We start from the raw sequence: 25,299 nt of genomic DNA on the forward strand, positions 1-25,299 counted from the left end.
AGATCTCAAATCATTCTTTGAGACTATAGTTTCACTGTTGTTATCAAAATATGGGTATCAGAACTGATCCAGACTGAGACTCCAGATCTCAGTCAAAGTCTTCCTAAAGCAATATGTGAAACTAATTTGGGTTTCCTAATCCTAGCTGGCATTTCATAGCATAGTGTTGTGCTTTTATAATACGAATGATACATGTTTATGCTGGCCAGCTACCCAAGTCACTCTGTTAGGCTCTCTATAAATGGCAATATAATTGGGAGAGCATGTTTACAAACTCTATTCACACCTCTCTGACTGGTTCCAGGTCTGTCTCACTCCAAGGGTTTCCATTTTGCTGGAAGAGTCCAGAAAGAACATTTGTTCATTTCAGAGCCAAGATTTTAAACTCAGCTTTTGAATAAATGGATTGCCTGAATGCGAGGGGTTTTCTCTGGTCTTACTACCCTGAAGCTCTATCCTTCCTCTAACCTTTACAGTGTTGTAGCTGAGAAGTAGAAAAGGGCTAAAAGCTCCATTTTCAATTGTGTCCATGTGTGTTCTTGGAGGTACTTGCTCAGACTTAAAGAGGAAATCTTTCAGCAAAACTGGACTCAATCATGGGTTTCCAAATTCCATACTCTCTCCTAAAAGCAAGGCCATCTTTTCTTTCCTGTCCTTTATCAGCAGGAACAGTACTCCCATGGTGCTTCTGTATGCAGGTTATTCAGCCTCCCAGCTTGCAGTTTTCCATTTCATTTCCACACAATGGTACCTCACAAAGATACTTCCTTTTTTTAGTGGCTAGCTCTGATTTGCAATTAGCTGGTGCTATTCAGACAGCCTTTATGTGGCACAGGGGTTTTTTCTCGATATGGTTTCCACGTCTAGATTCTGCAGGTTGTGGAAGGTTTTATGAGCTCATACCTGTACCGCATTTCTCAGCTGTGACTCACTAGCAATCGGCCAGCCTCTATGCTCCCAGAGCACCATTTTACATTTGGAAACCTCCTTGGCTATAAATATGTCTGAAGGTTAGTATGGATCTGTCAGTCAGTGACCCTGCAGGACAGATGTTTACAATTACTTTCTCAGCAAATATAGGCCAAGAGCTGCAGTAAAGAATATGAATCATTTCTGTGCCCAGTTTATCATTTTGGGTAACAAAACCAGCAGTCTTAATTTTGAAAACTGTTGGTTAAAGCTAACTTGCCTATTTAAATATTCATAAAAGTACATAAGATTTGAAGAAAAAATTTTTTTGGTTGTTTGTTGGCAAGCAAGACAATATTTGTCACTTCACCTGTGTAATAGCTTTGGGGCCGCTGTCCCACCTCTGAATTTTTGTTAGCATAAGTTAAAGCAGTCTGTTAAAGCCTGGAAGGCACTGGAGTATATTTGATCAGAACATGGTAAAAGCATTGCGAAAAAATCTTTCCTTAGTTGAGTGTGATGTGGCCATCCTGTGAATCTTGCATGTTTTCATCATGTATCTTCCTAGTACAGTAAGGAAACCACATATTTCACCTGATTATGCTCAGTTTGAAATATCAGATGACTATTATCTGAGTTCTGTGGTACTTAAATATCGGTGGAAAGAATATCTTTAGCTCTTTTAAAAAACACTTTCCCTGTTTCATTTGAAATTGGAGTTATTATTTAGGGTATTATTATAGTTATCATTATTAATCTTATTTATTATTATTTGCTTAATCTCACTTTTTATATTGAGTAAAAATTCCTTTTCAAGATCCAATTATACACTGAGTTGCTTAAAATGTGAATGCAGGATTCAGAAATTAAGTTCACACTCTGTGGTATGCTGTATCTGTTTTGCTTCTGTTTGGGGTGGAGCTTGGTTAGTTTATTTTGGATGTTTTTCATTACTTTCAGTGATGAGGGCACATATGCAAAAGATCGTGTTTAAATGTGGTTCTGAGTTATATTTCAAAAATTAAAAGATGTGGCAACTGAGGCAGAGAGCAATTCACTTGTCTACCATCACCTGTATAATTATTGCTGAGGGTGAGAAGTAGATGGGAAATAGAGCCAGAGCTCCTGAAATGAAAGTGTGTTATATACTAATGGAAAAGGAACCTATAAAACCTATGTCTTACAATTCCTGGCTTGGGAGGCAACTAGGTACTCAGGTTTTCCCTTAACTTTGGCACTCTTGGCAGTTGCGGAGCTACAGGAAAAGACTGCTGCAATGTTTACGGCTGCTTCCCTGTTTATTTGTGTCTGCTGCTCTTTATCCTGGACTCCCTCATTCATAAATTCTGTGTTTGCCCAGAGCAAAGAGATGTTGACCCCAGACTTAGACATGCTAAAACCTACAAGTGTGAACAGTTTTCAAGAGGTCATCATCATTGCTTTTCCAGCCACACTGCACCTTTATAATGAGCTATCCTCTGAAGTGCTTTTCTCAGCTCTTGAATGTCTTCCAGACTGTTTCTTATGGGTGTGAAACCTGATCAGTGTTGGTGTCTCTGCACAAAAGGATGTAGAGCGCTGGTGAAAAGCCTGCAGGCTTTTGACGTGCTTTTTCCCAGCTGGGCTCTTCAAGAGGAGGAAGGTCAGAAATTTAACTTCAGTTTGGCTCCACGGAAGGCAAAGAAGGACTACAGCATTAGTTGGTTTCCAAATTGAACACGACTTCCTGCTTACAACATAGTGTGTTGTTCTTGGAGAAACTCAAATAATTTTAGTGTGCATTAGCAAGTGACTTCTGTCTACCCTTCAAGTCCTTTCTTGTCCAACTTGACTCTACTTTAACTTGCTTGCTTTTGAAACTAAACCTGTCAGCCACCTAACTGTTGATCAGTGTCATCTGTACTATTTTTCATGTGGGGGAGGCTATTTCAACTGAAGGCCGATGGTATTTTTCCTTAAAAATAAGGTACAGAAATAGGAACCACATCTGGTTTGGTGCACCAGTGTCCAGGCTCTTCCAGGGCCCAGATTCAGGTCTTCTTTGCACTGTGCTTCCACGTTAGAGTAGCAAATGTCTCAACATGGAGGTAGCCATAGAGCACAGCAAGATCTTGTGAGATGGCTGTGCAACACAGAGGTGATGGCCCACAGAGTTTGTAGTCATGGAATCATAGTTTTTTAGGGTTCTTGTATTTCAAATAGGACAGAGTCACAAGGCCTCAGGACTAGCCAAAGAATAACCAGTTCCTTTTCAGATTACAGAAGGTAGATTCACCAGTCGGTTCATTTAAGAGGGCTTCTGGGGTCAATCAAAGTTCAGTTAGAGCAAACTTGACTGTGTCTGATTTTATGCATGTCCCTAATGCACTCTTAAGGAAAGCAAATATCGCAGCCATTTTCCACCTCAGCCTTATTGTCTTAATTATTTATCCCTCTCAGGAGCTATTGCTGGTGCAGAAGCTGGAAATCTTATGCAGGTGCAGACTTACCTATTAAAAAGCAGTGTTCATTACTCCTATGGCCCACATGTTGGCTAACCAGATGTTTCTCCACCCCTCTATTACTCATAGTGTTCCCTTGAGGTTTTATGAAGGTAAGTGAACTTTCAGGACAGCAGCTTATCCATGCTCCAGAAATCTGTCCTGTATGGAGATATATCTAATATAGCATTCTGCAGATATCTGAATAGACATGCAAGTCCTTCAGGGAAAAAGAGCAAAGATGCTGCATACTATTATAAATTCAACTGAACCTACAGCCAATGGAAGCAAAGGCTGGGACATCTTTCTGGAAAATCATATGAAAGGTAGCTGTTTAGGCTCCCTGCACAACAATTCATATGACTTATCCCTGTCTTTTAGATGCTTAGTAGGTTGGGATGCACACGTACTTCAACATTAGGAACAGAAACTGTCACTGAGCACTATGCACAGAAAAATTTGTGGTGCTCTGGAGGCCAAGTCACAGGTAAGGGCAAGGCTGAGATGTAAGCAATAACAATAGCTGGTTGCAATTTGCAATCTCAGCAAGGAATCTGTAGTCTGTCCGAGTGAGGAGACTGGATCTGCATAAAGCAGGTACAGACAGCCAGGCTGGGGGCAGTGCTGATGGGCTAATGCTGTGAGAGCTTTGCTTTGAGAAGGAAATGGCTCTTTCAGGTGCTCAGCTCTAAATCTCTTTTAAAAATCCAGTGTGGATCTGGGAGAAGGAGAAAAAAAAGGTTTAATTCTTAAAGATCCTGTGCAAACAATAAACACAGTTTAACAGTCAATAGGCAGATTAAACTGGCTGTGGATCAAAACACATCAGGAGTAGAGATTTATTGCAGAAAACAAGACATGGAATAAACCCTGCTCTGTTGCTGGAGCTCTAACTAACTGGTTCTACTGAGGAAAGGGAGGGGGAAAGAAAATTACACTGTCTTTATAAATAGGCATCTGCAAAGCTGTTCCTGGCAGGCTTTCCTGCCCTAGTCCATACCACCCAGTGGGGTAAATATCTCATTCCGATAATACCACTGATTAAATGGCTGTGGGATAAGGAATTTAATAAATTCCACACAGCATGTGAATGATAATCAGGCCAGGAGCTTTATGCTCTTTGGCTTGTGACATATACCACTGGGATACATGATAATTAAGGGAATATACCCTCCTATCCCCAAATCTTTAGAGAGTGTAGGGCATGCTGAGCCTTCTGCTTCAAGGGGTATAAATAGAGCAAACAGGCTGAAATGAGATGGATACATAGCTTGAATACCAGCCAAACCTACAATGCAGGGGCAGAGTCTTCTATAGTCTTACGCATAAGGAAATTCTGATGACCAGGTAAATAATTTGATTTATCCTTCACCTAAGGTGTGTGATATGCCTATATGCATGTTTGATGGTTCATCTTGACTCCTCATTATAACAACAAAAGCTTTTGTTTAGATCATGTATGCACTTTGTGCCTGGGGAAAAGAACAAGATAGTTGTCTACTTTACAGAATTACTACTAATGTGTTATAGGGATTTATCATAGGAGACATTCATCTTTAGACTGAACAGAAGGAACATCTTTGCACTTGAAACTCATTGAGTATGCCAGCTGCTGTGAAACCCAGCCTTGCACATCCCATGTTTCTTAGCAGAATTCCTAAGTAGAAACTTTACTCGTTCTATAGCCAATGTAGAAGAAATGTGCCTGGATGCTCATGCAGAGTTCCTTTCAGCTTCTCGTTGTAATGGAAGAAGCTTTTCCAGTCTTCATGTGCCCAGTTACCTATGCATACTGACTGACCTTTGGAGGGGTGTTCATAAAACATAAAGGAGTTGACTTTTTTTTTTTTTTTTTTTTCTTTTTTTTTCTTTTTTTGGCATGTGCTCTGCAGGTCTGAGAAGCTATTCAACATGAGTAGTGCTCCAGTCCAGGATGGTTGAACTGCTTTTGTTACTGGGTTACTGTCCATCTCCTTCTACGTAAGCTGCAGTGCATGCTGTGTTAGTGCATGCTGTGTTCGGCATCACAGATGATGGGATTACACCTTCTCCTCACAAACTCTAGGGAAATTGGCTTCTGAGGTTGATGTGAAGCAGCTGAAACATGCTGAGCTTTTTGGTATCTGCTTCTGGTTGTCGTTATAATCTGAAGGAGTGTGATGGTGTAGATATTACCACATAGGCAAAGATGTAAAAGAATTCAGTAATTAGGGGTTTGGGGCATTTTTTTTGTTTTGTTTTGTTTTGTTTTGTTTGTTTGTTTAAATCCTTACTGCTACTGTATTTTAGAAATCACACATTAAAATTTCTGTGAGTGTTTTTAGGTGTGTCTCAAAGCAATTCTATCACTGACTAGAGCTTTGGTGTTTTTAACTCAGCAGACTTTCAATACACATTTGGTACATTTAAATGGGTAGGTCTTCAGAGTTTGAATGAAACAGGGGAATAAGTATTATCACTAAAAAAAAAAAAAAAAAGAAAAAAGTAGTCTTCCTTTGTACAGGCCAACTGCTGAACTGATTTATATATTCACAGGACTCCCTGTCCCCTTACGATGGCTCACCCTTCAGCTGCCTGAGCTGTAGGAATGGCTGCCACTTCATTTAGCCTCCAGAAAGGGGACTGGCACACACTTTGCCAGAGCGTTTCACAACTCACAAGACAGGAGATCAGGTATCCTGCTTCTGTCCCTGGCTCTGCGAGAAGAATGTGGCCTAGGGCTCTGATAGGGGGTAATCAAAGCTCATTCAGCCTGCAAGGCGTTGCAGTGGAATAGTGAAGATATAGGTTTACGGTGCTGTAGTCCTGCTTTCTGGCCCAGGTGACCTTTGGTAACCTCTGTGTTAGCATTGCTGTGAAATATGGCAGCAGCTTGAACTCAACTGTCTTCCATAATTGGGATTTATGGCCTTGGTCAGTAATAAGGACAAAGAAATGTGCAATATCAATCACAGCAAGTTATGAGTGCATGAACCAGAGTTAGCTCAGGCAACTGGCTCTGAGGTTAAAGGACTATTGGTGAGGGAGCAACATCCAACTATTCTTCACACCCGTCCCTGAAGCAATTTTAAGTCATTACTGTGATCACTTCTTTGTGGTACATGTCTTTTAAGTCCGGGGAAGAAAAGGGTAAGATCATAACATGCTGAATGCTTTCTATTTGTAATGCTGTTGCATTCATCAGTATTTGGGGATTATCCTGCAACTCATATTTTTTGATAGATCTTTAAAAAATCAAGGCAACCTTCATCAAACTTGAAAAAAGTTTATTTTTGAAATTTGTATTTTTTTTCTTTCTATCAATTCCTATTTCATCAAAGGCATTCTGTTTAGTTTCCTTTCAGGGTGGTGCTTGCCATTTTATGGAAATCTTTATATCAAAGAAGTTTCTGTACAAGCAAGAATTCCTGATTCAGCCTCTTCTATGGAATTCTAGCTAGTTATCTCCATTACAACTACTTCCCAGCTATTTCCAACTGTTGTCTAGCTCGATAAAAATCTGCTCTGTTTTCTGATGATAAATGATATTCTGCCTCAGGAAACTGGTGCCCAGGTTCTCACAACCTCTTAAATGCAAAGGATTGGCCCACTGGCTGTTTTATGTTTGCCATCTTTTATTTGGGTTGTTTCTAGGGGTGATAAATTAGGTAACTCCGTAGGTGTGGACATTGGAAAGATATAGTCTCCAAGTGGTTAATGGCTTTCTAAAATTGTTAGATGTCTTCCAAGATAATAATATGATACATCTTTTCCAAATTAAGCTAATCTTTTACGATTTGAAAACTTGCATATTCACAGTGGAGTTAGGTAGCATCAGTTCTGTTTAATTACCCAGCCTCTCACAGTTATTAAAGAAAGCTCCTTAGTTTCCAATCTTTTGTCCTATTTACACTTTTCCCCTTTACTTTTGAGTTATTTTTCATGTAAGTGCTTCCACTGTCACAATGGCTTTCATGAGACTGAAGGGAAAACTAAGCACCTTTCTGGCAGGTGTTTTGAATCTACTTCTTCTCTCTTAATAAAAAGCAGTGTTGCATCTGCTCTTGAACGTGCACATCTCCACCACCAGTCCTATCCCAACCTCACACCCCTCCAGCTGTGCACATGTTTCTTATTACCAGACAAGTCTGTGGAGGAGGACAGCTATTATTGCTTGGTCCCCATCTGAAACAAATTCCCAAGATGAAGGATGACTTCTCAGATTGAAAGTTCTTGTAAGAATAATGCCTTTCAGACTCTTAGCAGTCTAGGCATCCTTCAAAAAGGAACATCCTTCAGTAAAAGATGCTGTTGGAAGCCTATATGTTGTGTTTCATTTTATTCTTGGCAAATCTTTTTATTGACATAGATTATCTGAATAATGTTTCTTATGAATTTGGAACAGGTGAAAAATAGACCATTCCAGAAAACAGCTAAGGGTACACACACCTAGATGTATCCCCAAAAAATACCTTGTTCTTTACAATCAGGCCTGTTTATATATTATACATACGGTAGTTCTTCTTATCAGGGACATCCTGCAATGGACTCATTCATGTAGATATGAATGCAGTCTAGCAGCTAGATGCCACCAGGAAAATACTGTTGAAATATATTGGTCAAGTTCATATCAATGTAGTTTCAAGTGGGTCATTATGGAAGTAATAATACACTCATGTGATTGCACTTGGAAAAAATAATTTCACTTAAAACTTCACATATATCTGTAAATGTTCAACATATTTTCTCCTGCCTATGTTAAAAAATTAGGTCTCTATTGCAAGTTTTCTTAAGATGCTATGATATTTAGTGCTTTGTGGGGAGATTGATCCAGGCAACAAAGACAATTTTTCTCTGCATGTCATATGGAGAGTGAACTTTTATTATTAAACATGCTCAAAATTTCAATGTGAAGAGAGTGTTAGTACAAGCAGTAGGGAGAGAGTAGAATTGCTATGATGTAAAAGAGGGCTAAGATGAAGTTTTTATGTTCTGCAGTGATGGGCAAAGTGTGATAGCAACTGCAAAACACTGGAGAGATGGCTCTGGACACTACTGGCAGTCACAAATCAAATGAGAAGAGCAGAAGGATCTGGAAGTGATGTCAAATGATGTTTCGAGAGTAAGCTGGATGGCTATAGGCATCCTTGGTGGTCCTGGAAACCTGGGGACCTTGTGGGCTTGTATTTATCTCCTTTTGGAAACCTCCTACTATTCAGATAGGTTTTGCAGCAGTCTCTTGCTGCTTGACCAGGGATTCCTGTTATTCATGACCCCTTTTCTGCTTCTCCTGGCTGGATTTGTTCCACTGTGGCTATTCCAATGGGATTCAAGTTTCCTTTATAAAATAGATGTCTGTCCTCCATCAACCTTCCTCCTTATGTGCGCCTCAGTTTAGCAAATTACATAGCCACAAAGTATTCCCATTGGTTGCTGCCTTCTTCAGTCTACCACCCCCCCAAGTGGGGTGGTACTCTGGGTTGGAGCTCTGCGTTGGAAACATTGCTTCTGTGTCCCTGACTTCCTCCTCCAGGACAATGTTTTTCTCTTTAGTTTTATTTCTCTTATGTAAATGGCCCTTCAGGGGGTGGAAGGCCATGTTGTTTGTGTTTTAGGAAGGCAGGGAGTGTATTTGGTTTTACCCACATCAGCTAGAGTGCAGTGTGTTGTTTCTATAAATGGACCACTACGGTGTTGGGTTTTTTTGTTGTTTTTTTTTTTTTTTTTTTTTTTTAATTTATTTTTATGAAACGGCCTGTGATATAGGATGGCCGCAATCTTACAGCTTCCAAATATATTTCAGCTTTCTATAAAAATGACAAATCTCTCTGTACCCACAGGGTATGTATCTGCTAATTTCCAAGAGTTCAGTCATGCCATCCTGAAAGTAAATTGAGAACTTCTGACTTAATGTTGAGAGATGAATGTTTTCTGCATTTCTTTCCTATCTATTCTGCTTCTGACTTTGAGCTCTGGACCTGGACTGGCTGATTCTGGGGAAAAAAGGGACAGGAAATGGTATCAGAGTTGTCTTGTCTGACCCAGATCCTCAAATGGTCTGAAACTAATAAAGGAGGTTGCACATAGAAAAAGACTCTGGTCCTTCCATATTGTGATAGAAGGGGTATTGGTTCAGGTCAAGGTGTATAACAGCTCTTCACCGTCTGGATACAAATGCACCTAAAGACTTTCAAAGACTGCTTCTTGAGTGATGTACAAAAATGCATTGATTCCAGCAATGTGACAGGGTTTATAACTCTGGAGGTTTTGTTGCTGTTTTAGAGATAACATTTTTTTGGTTTCATTTCTTCCTGTGACCAGCAAGATTAGGCAGGGATGGAAACAAAAAAGAGATCAAAGCAACAGGCAGAACACCGAAAAATTGTGAAACAGTCTTATTGGCAGAGGCACAAAAGATTTCTCCAGACTAGGCTCAGAGAAATGTCCAAGCCTTTAAGAATTTGCTTTTCAAATTCATCTGTGAGTCTTATGTGTTTTGCTCATCAGTGCCACGGCAATGGGACACCACATTTCCCAGGGATAATTAAATACTCACTTAATGTTGCCAGGTGACCCATAGGTCCTGCAGTAACATTACTCAGAGAGACAGAAATGGGACCTCAGGACAAAGCCCTTCCTTCAGGCTCCTTTTTTCCTGTTTTCAGGAAAGCAGCAGGTCATTCAGAGCAAGAGGCTCATGAGCCAATGAGGAATTTTGACATGAAATGTTTTTTTGAGAAATGATCCAACTACTCAGGGCTGGAATCTTGCAAAAACTTATTGTCCATGATGTATGTGCTAATTGTGACACAGAAACAAAGCCATATGCCAAAGTGCTCTAAATGTATACTGAATGTTCTGTTTTCATTATATAACAATAGTGACAATGATCTATTTATAGACGATGGTAAGACATTTAATAACTGACCAAGATCAATTCAGGGCATCAGTTCCTCCTGGCTAGGCATTAAACCTCCAGGAAATATCTCTCTGTTCTGCAGTTATTGCCTCATTATTTACCCTAACTATCACAACCGTTTGTATAAATATTTGCTTTTCTGATACTGGCACCCTGAAGGAGTTCAGATCAGGACGTTGTCTGCATATTGTATAGCATTACAACATGCAAATATTTAAGTAACTGTGGAAAAGAACAGGAGGCTGAGAAATGAAGGGGCCAGGCTTAGAGCACCTGCTCTGTACAGTTGGCTTTTATTAAACAATACAACGTGCAGCTCTGCAGGAGGTCAGAGCAGATGATCTAATGGGTCTCCCTGCCCTTAAAATATACAGATCACGTTATTTTAAAATTAGTGTCTGTAAAGCCAGTAAAGTGAATTTAGGCTTGTCCATTTAGATTATCACCAAACCAGTATTTGGTGGAACGGTTTCCTTGATGTCTCTTTTATGGCCAGTGAATACAGTTTTGTTATGGGAGGGTAAGGAAGGTATTTGAAGTCACTGATGATGTCTGCATTCCCAAGTACCGTGTCTGCAACCAGACACTCCAGCACCGCGATAGGCATCAACTGAACTTTGCTTCTACTCTGTTTCACTTCCTGGGTGTTTTCCTTATTAGGCTGAATGATGAGCAAAATGTAAAATAAAGTATGTCCTAGGCATATCAGCACATTGGAATTTAAGAACTCTTCCACTTGTGATGAGCTGAGGAATTACAACACAAAGCACACCTTTCTCTCAAATTGACTGATTAACATAATAAACTCAAAGCAACTTGTTCTCGACCTGTATTTAGCCTGAAGTGTTTTACTTGTATTTCACATCTGACAAAGGGCTCATGTGCCTGACAGCACGTGCCTGCTATTTTCCAGCTATATCACATCTAATTAAAAACCTTACCTCTTCCTACAGACTTTGCCACAAGAATCTACATGGTTAAGCAGTTTTTTTTTTTTTTTTTTTTTTTTTTTTCTATGACATTATTTAAATCTGGCACAATTTTAAACCATGAGAAACATCTTATGAATGGCCTGGCTTTTGGTGGCGCTGACCATTGCACCTACAATTTAAAGTTGGTGTCATTTTCACATATGGAAAATATTCCTAGCAGCCTGATAATACAGGATCTAGATAAACTTATTTTTGTGAAAGAAAAGATTAACTGGGGGACTTGAGCACTGCCAATAAACAGACTTTCAGGCAGAAAATTTGGATGTGTAACTGAGTAGATAAAGAGATTGCAGGAACCAGTCCCAGACACAGAAGCTGGAAGTCTGTGAATATTAAATTGCAGGTGGGGTTTTTATTATTATTTTTTCCTAAGGAAGTTTGATAAATCAGTTATGTGCCAAAGGATGTGGTAAATCCTCCATCACCTGGCATTTCTATAGAAAGTTCAGTAACTGCTAAACCAGTTTTTAAGTTTGTGGATTTGAATAGAATCTGTGGAGAAGTTGAAAATCCCATCTTCTGCCATAGAATAAAGTAAATTACCAAAAAAGAGCCTTTCACTCCTATTTAAATAAGTTGGGACAGAGCACCTATGAAAGACAGTAAAAGGCTATTTGCACATTAAGGTGACCTCTGCTCCAATGATTAGTTCAAAGAGGCTACATTGTCTCCCAACAAGAGCATCCAGCTGACTTGCCCTAAGTCTTTGAAAAGCAGCAGGTTGCCAAGTTTACCTACACATTGTGTGTAAGGCCGACATCAATCCTGAACTCAGACAAGTTTGGATTGGCCCCGCTGTGGGTGGGCACACTGAAACCATTGAGTTTCATTAAATGGCAGAGTGTTTGATTTTGGTTTCCTTTCTACAAGGCTGTAGTCCTTAGCAGGACTATGAGATGTGAGGAATGTCTGTACCCAGCAGCCTGTATAATCTACTGGTAATTTATGTAGAAGCAATAGTTATTTGTTCATTCCAGTGAGGTATGGGCACAGCAAAGACTTGAGATGGGATTCCTGGTCAGGTTGCTGCTTTGCCAGACCCATGGTTTGGAGAGGTTGCTCAGCAGATGCTCTGTCATGGTAAAAGGGAATAATTTCTTGGCAAGATGACTTTCTTTCTGACAGCAGTCCAGAGAAGTCTGTGCTGCAGCAACATGGACGAGGAAAGAGCAGAAGGCTTCTGTTGTGCAAAGCTGCAACTGATGTGGCTCCAGGCAGCTATGCTGTGTCTTCTGCTCTTATACAAGAGCTTAGCTCCTCAGCCTTATGAGTTTGTGGTCCCATGCAGATTTTCCTTTGCTAGTGCAGGCTTCTGGTTAGCTACTTAAGTGTAATGGCAACGACTAGTATTTCTTAGTTATCTTTTTCTATCTCTTAAGAGTTGAATCTACCTGTTGGCTGAAAACTGTTGAAGGCCTGCGAAGCTCCATTTCATGAAATGCTAGCTTTAACAGCAATGAAGGTGACCTAAAAAATCCTCCTGTAGAATTTTGTGCTGGAACTCAGCTCTGCTGCGTGCTTTCTAGCCTACGACTCTTGCCAGTTTTTGCTCTTCCTATGCAATATAGCAGAAGCTGGTTTCCGTATGCTGGCACCTTGTCTAAATGCCAGCAGTCAGATTTTATTATCTTAGGACCTGATCAGGGGTGAAGCTAAAATTGAGCTACAACCCAGAAATCTAAAAATTACCAGTACATTTTCCTCTGCTGCACTGAAGATGATGGTTCAGGAGTTTCTAAAAGTTTTCCTATTATGTATAATCAAAAGCTATGACTTAGCTATGGCCAAAAAATTGACAATCCTAAAGTCAATTTCTGGTAGAAATATTTGGTTCTTCTCTTAATAAATAAATAAATAAATACAAGTGCAGAGAGTAAAAGAACAAAACCAGAATTTGTTTTGTTTTCCAAAAGCAATTTATTTGGTTTGGATTGGCGGAGGGTTGAGGTGCAGTACTTTTTAAAGAAATGCCAGAAATTTCAATGGAAACATTTATATATATATTTTTTCCCCACTGTTTGAATATCTTCCATGTTGAAGTGATTTTTTTTTGTTGTTTGTTTGTTTTTGTTAAAGCAAAGTTGAAAAAAAGTAAGGACAGAAGCAGTTCTGCCTGTTACTTTAAGGAAATGTAATTTATTGATGTCTAAACTTAAATTCATACATCAGTGTTTCTAATAGGCCATTTCTGTGGATCATTTTGCGTCCTCTTCCTCCATAATAGGAAAATCAATAATTATTATTTGCCTACAGGACTGTAATTGAGAACAGCACCTTCTATTCTCTTGTTTGTTTTTCCTCCTCCAGATGTGAGATGAAGACCTGATCTGACTGACAGATTAAATGACTTTGATACATATAATATTCAGATAAAACAATCACATGTAATTGGAAATATCTGTTCTAATCAAAAGTCTTTGAGAGCAAATTAATCTTCCCTTTTTCCTGCTTTTTTCTTTGTGAGTTCACTTTCAAGGTATGATAATAAAAGTGTCCACTCTCACTCCTTTTGTGTAACCCTTTCCCAGATGTAAGTCAGGGAAGCTTTGTTAAATTCATGCAGAACTGGTAAGAGATGAAGCATATTCTAGCCTCTTAGTATGGTTCTTGTGTTCATCACTTGACAGTTTCCACTGAGGCCTTGATGACATCTCCCAGTGGTGAAATAACGCACTATAAATACTTACTACCCTTAGCAGGAACTAATTTGCCCTGGTAGGTACTAATATGTAATGGTGTTAACTACTGACTAGTTGTGTGTCTTTCTCCCTCCACCTCCTTATTAATGAGTATATTTTAACTCTTCTGTTGGATTATTTGTCTGCATGTGGTATCATTAAAACTCAGAAATGTGGGGTGCTGAAAGACATATTAAGACACATTAGCAGAAAAATTTTGCTTAATATCTTTTAAATGCCATGCCAAAACTTGACAAGTTAAAATAATTTCCGTGCTTCTTTAATAGCATGCAACAGTCAAGTGATTACACAGAAACAAGCCTGAAAATCTGCTCTTCATTGGGATCTAGAGAAGTAAATGCATGAACAGTATATATGCCAAATATTGTAATGAGTTTCTTATCAAGGACTCTAAGGATGTTTCAGGTGGTTCTGGATTTTATTTTATTTTGTTTTGTTTTGTATTTTTATTTTCAACGGCAATCATTGAGTTAACAACCTGCTTCCAGAAATCAAGTTTAATTAAAATTTTAATTAAAATTTCTGAAAACTATCCTGGCTAACATTAGGCACATAATATTAGTTAACTTGAGAATCCCAAATAGGACCTAGTTATATACCTGTATAAGTCTGCATGTTAGTAGCTTGTTCTTATTACCTACTACCACTCTTGCTGTTGTCAATGGCAGATTGCATACTTTGGCCCCTGAAAGCTACACAGTGTTTCTGTTATTGTTGTTTTTTGTTTGTTTGTTTGTTTGCTTTCTGAAAAAGCAAAACAAATCAATCCATATCCCCCCAACCTTATAAACTACCATAACAGACAATAGAACTCCCTGAGAAGAGAAAGGATACAAGGACAATACTGGTTCTTCACTAAGGATAATCATTTTAGTGCTTCAGCTGCCAAAGTATTCCCCAATTTTTGCATACATTGTGGCATGGAGGACTCATGGTAATGAACCTGAAGGAAGTTATGAAATGGCCTTATAAATTCACACATGGATTGCTCAGTTTATCCTTGGGATGCTAACTATTGATCAGGCAGCCTGTGTCAACAGGTAGTGCAGACAGCCTGTCTCAACAGAGAGGTTTCTTCCTCAAAGACAGCTGGAGAAAAAGTGGATATTGGGAAATACAAGCAAAAGCCATTTATTTTGGGATAGTGCAGATTATTTTCTTCTCGGAACTGTTGGCCACAGTGGAGGAACAGGTGGGAACACATAGGTTCTCAAGCTCATGCCCAGAGTGGCAAACCTTTTTTAGAAGCTGAGTCCAGACCAGTTCATGAAAATGGTGTTCTGCTCTTCCACATACTTCAGCGCTCAAAACAGCAACGACAGACTAAAAGCTTCCTTAATGACAACATTCAATTCACGTCTGTCCTGGATAGCTTTTGCATGGAGCTCTGAAGGACTGAACGGAAAGTTCTCTGGGTCAAAATGCTGACATAGTATTGGAAGATATTACAGTGTTATTAATGGGCAAAGCCAAACACTGCCAATTAGAAATATTACCATACAAATATGTGCATGCTGCACTGCACTATGAAGTTGCTTATGCGGATAGGTCAAGAGCTGATTGCACTGAAGACCTTTCAATTTTTACAAATTAGGTCAGATGAGAAAACTGTGAAGAAAAAGGTATGTGAGTGGGGAGCAAACTTGTAGGAAAGAAATAAACACCAGCCCACAGAAAGGGGAGGGGGATCTCCTACTGGCTGCAAGCCCTGCAGTTCTGTAGGAGTCCTCCAGGCCCAAGGACAAGAAAGAGTCAGCCCAACTTGACAAACTGGGTGTTAGTGGATACTAGCAAACTAAAGGGGAAAGGACTGTAATGCCTCTCTGGCTTGTGAGTATTCCCCAGACCACAGCTCCCACTTTTGTAATTTGCTCTTGTCATTTTTATTTATTGCCAATTGTTCATTTGAACGCATCAGCTGCTGTTAGTGACAGGAGAGCCGTGCAGTGAGAATGCTGGATGTGCACCATGGAAATATGGTTTACCCATTAGTGTCAGAGCAAGCCGATGAAGGAAACATTTGTACTAATTTTGAGCAAGTGTTTATGCTCTTAAAAGCGACTCTATTAAAATGACATGAAGGGGATGCAGGCAGGCACAAGCCCCCAGTTCTTTCTTCATGATGTCAGAGGAAATTTGTTCCATTTACAAGTCAAAGTATGAGTGTTCATAGCCTTTGCAGAAAGCTATGCTTTGGAGGCATAGATCAGGCTAAGTCTGTTCTGACTCAAGTGTCATTGGCAGGGATTGGCACAGTCCAAATCTGTGTACTCAGATATATGCCAAACTTTGAAGCAGGATAGATCTCTTCTGCTAGTCTCATATCCCCTGGGACACCCGGAGAAGATGAATTTTCCATGTGATCTAAAAGAAAAACTCATCCCCTTCCCACCACTTGTCTTTATTAATGAAAACATTAACATAATCTCCTTAGCTGCTTGTACAGTGCTCCCTAAATACTGATCTGCCAATACCAATTTGCCAATTCTTCTTTCCTAGTCTTCTTGCTTCATCCCGACTTTCTTTGCCTCCTCATGAGTGAAAGAAATGATCTATTTCAGTGAATAAACTGATTCATTGGAGGACTGGAAGGCTGGGTGGATGGATGGACATCTCCCTGCAGGGAAGTTGCTTCAGGCAGCTGCTAACAGCATTGTGTGTGTGCTCAGAACAGACACACCTCTGCACACAGGCATGGACTTCACATCTTCTACAAGGACTGTACAGCTGAAAACTATGCGGAGATGTCCCAGATAAGGATACTGTAGGATTATTGTACGATTACAACCTATCTCTTGGCCTTTCTGAACTCAACTGGTTTTGGTTAGACAATATGCAGATTTCGTTTTTTTTTTTTTTTAAATTGTTAACGTTACAGTAGCTCCTAGTAGGTACAGTCCTGATGTGTTACATACAGCTGCCATACCACCTCTCTATTCTACACCCAACTGTCATTCCGTGCCTTTTTCATCAACAAGTGCTTTCAAGCTAGTTTTGTCTAAGAGATGACAGCGTCATGCCAGACAAGGCACATTTGGTAATAATGATGTTGGAACCGAACAGTCATTTTCCCCTTTTGCTCTGCTCAAACCCATCTACAAACTTCAAACCCTTGTGATCCTTGGCATAGAGCTGCACACATCTCCACCCCTTTTATGGCCTGGCAAAGGGCTGTAGCATACGAGACTTAATGTGATAATGTGAGCCAATTCAGGTAATGTCTTCCCCTTCTGAGTGCTGACAGTGGGTAGCCAGTCCTAGGCAGCCTTTCCAGAGCAATAACTTATTTTATTCAAGTGAAAATAATGAAGAGAAAAACAGGTTAAATTAATAGCCTGATTTCTCAGAATTTACCATCTCTGGCACCATGGGATGTCCTCCCACTGCCTTGGGAGCTGCTGCAGGACTTCCCATCTCTGAAACCCCCTGCCCCCAGACTATCCCCCACTGCTTGCTGTCCCATATAGCAGGAGATAACCAGCATCTTGCCAGACTGAAACAGTGACAAGACTATGGAGAATAGTAGGTAGGCTACAGTCAGGGAAGGAGTCACTGGCAAATAGCATTTCTACAGCCATAAAATACCACAGTGGTGTTTCCCAAAAAAGCCCTTGTTGGACATAAGGAACTCTAGTCCAGACCAGCGTAAGCGCAGAGCTTTGTCAACCCATTTGGATCCCACTACATGCAGCGTTCATAAAAACAATTATAATTTCATAAATCACTCCAGGGCAATTCGCCCTCAGCCATACATGGTATTTCACCCAGTTGGTCAAGTCTCCAGGAGTAGCTTGCAGCCACATGCAGCACAGCAAGTGGGTTGGATAAAATATGTTACTTTCCTTTTTAATATTACTACTTTTCTTTCTTTCTTTCTTTACAGTATCACCCCATTAGCTGTTGAGTGCTTTCCTGACCACAACTGACTTAGGATAATCCTGGTCTAGCAAAAAAGGCATGATGAGACTTAGCAGCTGGGAGTAAATTTGACACAAATTTAGTCTAGAAATAAATTTCAGATTACTATATTTTTAAACAATGGAAGGTGATTAATCACTATAACAAATTCTCTGGGCTTGTGGTGAGATTTCCCAAACTTGGAATATTTTCTAAACGTCTTCTTAAAACCTCTGCCTGAGTTTCAACTGAGCTTACTAGTTGTATGCTAAAGCTTCACTTGAATTATTTGGCCTGTATACACAGGAGTTCAGATGAGAGCTCACAGACACCCTTCTGATTTCAAAATTCATGATTATTCAGTTGATCTAAGCCCTTGTTGACTTCAGCTTATATCTACTAGCTTATGTTTTCTTTCCCAGTATGAAATCTCTGTCTGTGCTGAGCATGAAGCCTATTGTTATTTATTTATGAACTCTCCATGTACCTTCTAGATTAATATCTTTGGGTGAGTATAGCTGTAAAGTTATTGCCAGAGTTGTCCTTGATAGATTCTGTTTAGGTAACTGAATGTTTTCTCAAATTGAACAAGGTAAACAGGGCAAGTTGGAGCAAGTCTCCTGTGTCTTATCTCTGCCTCTGGCTTTCTAGAAGGGCAGATTTTACTTGCAATAAGAAAAAGCTCAGACACGTTACAGTCAGAAGTTAAGGGTCAGAGTCTTTCCCCAAATCTAATTCAGGCAAAGGTGATTGATTTTGCCTCCATAGTATACAAATTCTTTTGGAAAGTATTCTCGTCTGTAATAAAAGTACTCTTTAGGGTTGTGCTTTGCATGGCTTACTTAGGTACTCCTGAACTACCCCATGGATGTTCCAAAGCAGGAAGGAGTTTGACACAAACCAAAAGATTCTGTGACATCTTCTTCCTCTTGCAAGTGCAGCTAAGCAACTTCACACTCTGAGAAACAAAACCAAACAAACAAAAAGCAGCACCAGGACACAGGGCTGACAGGGACCTAAAGAAGCTATATATACTGTGTATTGCATTGGCTCATGGCCAGATTTTGTCTCTGTGATTTGTTCCTGACAGATACTTCTCTAATCTGTCCTTCAGTGTTACACTTCAGCTGAAGTATCCTTCATCTGCTGGCAATGACAGAATTTTTCTTCATGTCTAACCTGAGTGGACGATGTTTTCAGAGACCTGCAGAAAAGTCTTTTTACTTCCTTTTTGCAGCAACCTTTTATGACAACCCTCAATCCTTCCTTTTCTCTAAACTAAGTGAACTCAGTGCTTTCAAAGGTCTTGTTTTCTAGACCTTAGGTTATTTTTAGGAACCAGTCAACATCTTGCAATCTGTTTGACTCTTCCACCTTGTCACTGTTGCACAGGTAAGCATACACTGATGCTTGGGGAAGATCCTATAGGAAACATCTCATAGGTAGGGACCTCTCATTTGCTAGTCACGCTAGAAGAGCAGCTTTGTTGGTAGTCCAGGCTTCAAGGTCCCACTCATTGAATATCAAATGCAGGATATTGCCCAGGAAACTGGGCAAAGCATGCCTGTAAAAACCAGTGTGCCTTCTGCTCTCCCTGCACTCCTGGAGCCCTCTCCAAGAAAAGGGTTGCACTTTTTTTTTCTGCCTCTCTAAAGTTCAGACAGGGGCTCAGCTCTCCATAGGGAGCCCTGACAGGGAGAATTGAATATGCTTTGGAGGTATCAGTGCAAGTGCATCTGCGTGGAGGCTGTGAAAGAGTGTGCTCTGAAGGACTGCCTCCCTCTACATCTGGAAGCCAAACGTGTGGCTAGATCTGCTGGGGCCAAGCGTTCATAGCTGGTGGAGGGCGTGATCACACATTTCCTGTGCTGTGCTCAGACTAGGAACAAAGCAACCACCCTGGCCTCCCCATCATGCTTCCAAGCAGCTGACCCCAGCAACGAGGTAGGGATTGTTCACACATCTGACACCAGATTGTGTTGTAAGGAACACAGGTAGATGGGATATCCATAGAGGTTGCCTGTGATGGATATATTCTGCAAGGCTGGGGTCCAGCTGTTCTTTCCCACATCCAGGGTTATTCAAGAAACAAGTAAGGAAAGGATTTACAGTGGCAATGGAAAAATATATTTCACAATTCCTTGCTGACCTGTCCTCCTAGAAATCATACCCACCCCTGCTCTCTTCCTCTCCTGATGACTTGTGTCACCAAGGCTGCCTGTTGCTCTGCCAATTCTCCTTCTCTGAGCATCATAACTGTTCTCTTCATGAGAACAACAACCTCCTTACAGCCTTTCGCTTTCTTCTTGTGGTACAGTGTGTGCCTACCTGCTCTCATGAGGACAAAGATATTCTTCTACACATGACACAGTAAAACACCTTGGTATCTTGTAGCCATTGCACCATCTAATTTAAAATAAAAAATTAAACCAAAAAATCCTCATTGTATCATCAGCTGAGGAGAAAAAAGCCACAGCTGAGTTTCTGTTGGCAGATTATTGAAATAAGGGAGCCTGAGAATCGATTTATTTCCTTAAAGCCAAGACCATGCTTGTTGTTAACTCAAAGTAAGAGTTTAAGGTATTAAATATGTCTCTCTAAGCACTTTGCAGTTCTTCATTTCCTTACCATGGGGAATCACTTTTCAGTATCAAGTCTAAATGGCCTGTCTTCTCTGGAGAAACACTCGAGTGCATCTTCCCCCTTTTAATAAAATTTGGGTTAGAGAAGGGAAGTGAACAGCTTATTAAACAATGCATGAAAATACAAAAGTTGCCACTTGAGCCTTGGGACTGACGTCACATCATAAATCCATTGACAGAACTCTGGTCACCAATTGAAATGGGGCAGGCTGGGCTCTTCTGAGAAGGAATTTTTCCAACAGATTAGTTATTGGTTTAGATGGAGTCCGTGATGTAGAAATCCTGAAATCCTTTCCAAATAATGTTTACCTGCATTAAAAAAAAAAAAAAATGTAAAAAAAAAAAAAGGTTGCTTTTAAATTCTGAAGAAGGAGACTGGAGAAAGGCATTGGTGATTGTAGCTCTTTGCTTGATTAATAGTTATAAAATTGTATCTTTAAAATCTTGGCTCCTTTTCAGGAAGCAGGCTTTTTTTTTTTTTTTTTTTTCTCTTCTGTGTATGAGAACTGTATTGGAAAGTGTTCTACCTGCAGCAGATAACTTCAGTGTCAGGAGGATGCAGGCATGGACCATGATGACGACTGTGCAGGTCAGCACTGCAGACGTGTTCTGAGTTGCTGGCACCAGGAATGACTGAAATATGACAGACATAGTGGTGGGTACTCAGGTTGGTTTTGAGGTTCTAGGGAGAAATAACATGTTATGGACACAGGATAAAGCAGTAGGAATGGTAGTATAGCAGGAGGGAACATACCAGGAGAAGCAGCAGAAAACATGCCACTCCTTTTTGCTTTTTGTTGCTAGCACAAGCTGAGTACTGGCTTACTGAAACCAGCAGTTCTCAGTCTTTGCTGTCCCATAGACAGCAACGCTGAACAGGTAACATGCAGGTCACACCCTGTGTTGTTCTCTCTGTCAGGTGGGATAGGGATGGCAATGATATGAGCTGCATCAGAAGACCTTAGATATTTTGAGTGAGCCACGAACTGTTTTCCACTGCTCAGAAGTACACTTTATTTCTTTGTGTTGGGGGCGATCTGGAAGGAAGGAGGGCTTTGTGTGTTACCCAGCAGAGAAGAGGAGTGCAAGAGAGAAGCTCAGTGATGTGAGCAGGACTTTGGAAGACAGATTGAAAATGACAAGGGGAGAATCCACAACTATGCAAAGGAATTTGATGCTTGTATGGGGAGATGAGGCTGGAACAAACATCTTTACTAGTTCTGAAGACCTTGATAGCTGTGCATGATGGCAGGGAATTTGTAACTCTTTCCAGGGATTCGTAGTCTCAGCTGTCTGTCTTAGAGAAGCAAGCAAACAATTAACTGGAAGTGGCAGTAAAATAACAAGAAATAATTCATAAAGTAACATGAACTCCAGTAAAAAAAATCAGAATGCCTCTCCAACTGGGAGGAAGACATTTAATTGAGTTACTATTGCCTGGTCAGAGGGATGAGACATGGTCAAGTAGTGAGAGAGGGACTCTTTATGACTCAAGCTCTAGAAATAAACAAATAGAAATAGTTTCATTTACACTGCAGTTAATGTTGCAGTAGCCCTTTCATGAAACAAGCACGGGATCTATTGTGCAAGGTGCTTTGAGGTTATACACAGGATTATACAGCCATTATTAAGTCTAATAACAAACCCTACCTTTGGTGAGCAGGAAGAATACCTGCTGTATTTTTCAGTGCAGGCTCTGCTGAAGCTCTTTGTTTTGCAGTTTCTGGGGCAGATCCTCAGATAATGTGCATCTCTGGACTTCAGTTTTAGACAGGAGTTTTTGCTAGCAGATAATCTTCCCACTGTATAATCTGCAGCACTCAGTGGGGAAGGAAACTCAGCATCACAGCATGTTCTGTGCATTCACTGGAGCTAAACAGGAAGCGATTTCAATGGGATTTACGTGGCTTTACACAGCCAGTGGATCTGGCCCCTCTCTAATAAAACCACCATATTAAAAACAGCAACAGGCCCTAGATTTCCATCAGCAGGGAAGAGGAATTATAATCAAGCCAGGTGCATTCCTCTCAGCAGGCTCCTCTGAGGATGCCCTTGGAGACTTAATGGAGAGAGGTGAAAAAGAGCTTGACAGTGGAGATTCACTGTAAAGGGATAAGTACAGCAGTCTCTGCTGATGACAAGGAAAGGCTATTCCTGGCCTGGAGGCTGTCTTTCCTTGTTTTCTTTCTATGTCAAGTAGGAATCACCTGCGGTTTCATTCATGGCCCTTCAGAGCTTCAAGGGGCATTGCAGGGAGTATGGGCAATGCAGTGCCATGAAGGAGGGGGCTCAGGCACACTGCTTGCCTGCTCAGTGTGTTCCCATCCCTGGAAGGAACAGGCTGTTTCCTGATAAAGGCTGGACTGGAAAGACCACGCCGTATCCATGAGCGTCACTGGCAGGGCTGCTGGAGTGCAGCATGTTCTGGCTGAGGGTGGGTGGGGATGGCCGCAAAGGGGAGGGAGGCCACGAATGAGAGGAAGGACAGCAGGTGGGGAGCTGGACAACATCCTTTGCCATGGTATGTCTGATAAGGTGGGTGTTTACTTCTATGGGAAGGAACAGCTTTGCAAATAAAAGATTAACTGCTGAGTGATCTTATGGTAACAGCCCTGAGCCATTACCATTTTAGCCACCCAGTGCAAAACCAGGCAGGGAGGAAAAAAGTATCATGTTTCAGGCCTAAACACCCCTGAATGATGTCAGTATGTGATCCTCATGTCTCCACAGAGCTCGGTGAACTCACCATGTTATCACCATTTAGCATCTTTGAGAGGCTTAGGCTGGTCCACCTCACTGGAGACTCTGATAAGGGGCTAGCAGAAATCTTGACAGGATTTTTTCCATCTGTGTTAACTGGTGTCAATAAAGGACATTGCCTCTGCTTGTAAGTCTTGATTTACTGGGCAGACACACAGAGGAAGAAAGGCTGAAGGAGAAGGAGAAAAGTACTATATATATATATATTTATTGACTGTTAGCTGTGTATGGGGCCTTCAGGCATTTTCAAGACACGTGAGCGAATCTTGTGTCACAGATGTGACTAACAACATCAATGAAAAGTCCCTCTATATTCACAATCATGAGGTTCTTACCTCCAAGGACTGTTTAAATCTTACCTGTGAACACTGCTGGACGCTAGCTCCAAACAGTCACCTGTTGTTCTCTGCAGTGTGTAGCAGTTCAGGAATCAACCGCAGCTTCTGGACCAGGAGTCCTGAGAGACCTGCCAGGCAGAATATTCTGTGGTGTCTCCCCGTGGTTGTTCCAGCTTCCATCTGAAGACACACCTATATGGACTTTGGAAATGAAGATCCCAATAATGTCACCATCAACAGTGTGCAAATCTCAGCACAGCCCAGTAAAACAGTTCCAGAACTCATTTTCTTTTTACAACAGTTACACATTAAGTTATTTGCAGTTGCAGGAATGACTGGTGATCTTCACCGTTGTTCCCCCTCTCTGCTGGTGGCATGATGCAATCTGAGTCTTTTGGACTTTAATTACAGGTCTTCAAGCTTGTGAGAGGGTACAGGGAAATGTCTATCCAAAGCGTGTGGTCAAAGAATACTCCTAGAAAAAGCTTCCTGGGTTGTCTGTGTTCAGTGAGGAAGGGTTGTGATGACTGAAGCAACCCTGTCTCATCTTGAGTTCCTCATTCTTGAATTGTCAAAGCCACCAGTGCCTGAGAAGCTTGGCTGGCTTTCACTTGAGGTCCTTACTGCTTTTTTTCTACAGGCTGTGCTTGGTTTGGAAGACAGCCCTGGAAAACACAGGGCTTCTGGTTCAGTGAAGGGGATGGGCCTTCCCTTTCCCACCTGATGTCTGTCCATTCCTAACATCCAATACTGCTGTCCTTCACTTGAATTTTGATGCACAAGACCTCACCAGCTGGGGAATTCCCTGGGGATTTTTTTTTTCCCCCGGCATGCGCAGAGACTCAGTGCTCTCAGTGAGCAGTGTGGTGAATGCTGGTTGTAAACCACAAGGGTTAAGTGGCATGTCAGATCATGGGCGGTGAGAAACAGCTGCATGTGTGTGGTCTCCCTGATTCACAGTCAAGTTTTTTTTCTTCCTTATTTTTTTTTAATAATTAAACAACAAATAAACAAACAAATAACAATAGCAAACAACAACAACAACAGCAAAAACACCCTTTTTTAAACCTTGAATTCCAGGTAAAGGCTTGACCTGCACCTCATCTGAAATCACAGTGGTATTTAGAAGGCAGCCCCTTTCACATCTCTGGGATTTCGTATATTCTGAGTGCAAAATAACCTGGGGCTGCCTGTGGATTTTCCTAAACTAAATATCCCACAAGTGTGAACAAGTGCATTCTGACAATAGCCTAAACCAACAACACAGCTCAAGGCAGAAAGCCTCTTAGGGGAGAGTGACATCTACAGCCTTGTTTATATGATATAATCCCCTACTGTCTAAGACTGGCCTAAATTGAAAACTACTCCAGAATTGAACTTTGCAGAATTTATAATGGATGGTAACATGACTTGGATCACAGACTCTTTCCAGAGCTCTAATTAGAGGAGCAGTCATATTTTTGCTAGGTGTTGCACAAACTTATAGGAAGAGTTGGGCCCTGTTCCAAAGACCTTGCAGTGAGAGTGTATGCACAAGGAGCAAGGAGTTCTTCTTAGCCCCAATATTTTCAAAGGGAACTGGGAAAGTATAAGTGACTTGCCCAAGGTCATGCAGGGATTTTTTGGCACATCAGCAAACTGAACCTAGCCCTCTTATGTCCCAGCCTAACACTTTAAGCACAAA

The 25,299-nt window shown here is 40.9% G+C and overlaps 1 long non-coding RNA gene across 1 annotated transcript; it reads right to left on the reverse strand.

Annotated features, from left to right (window-relative positions):
• Nucleotides 1-20,362: 20,362 nt before the first annotated feature.
• LOC311438967 lies at nt 20,363-24,065 on the reverse strand. The gene is made up of 3 exons (XR_014694475.1): nt 23,637-24,065; nt 21,045-21,199; nt 20,363-20,826 (listed from the first exon to the last, which is right to left on the reverse strand). It is a non-coding gene; the product is annotated as an uncharacterized lncRNA (long non-coding RNA).
• Nucleotides 24,066-25,299: the final 1,234 nt, after the last annotated feature.

This window comes from Aythya ferina (genome assembly GCF_964211825.1).
Source record: "Aythya ferina genome assembly, chromosome: 6".
NCBI classification, from domain to species: domain Eukaryota; kingdom Metazoa; phylum Chordata; class Aves; order Anseriformes; family Anatidae; genus Aythya; species Aythya ferina.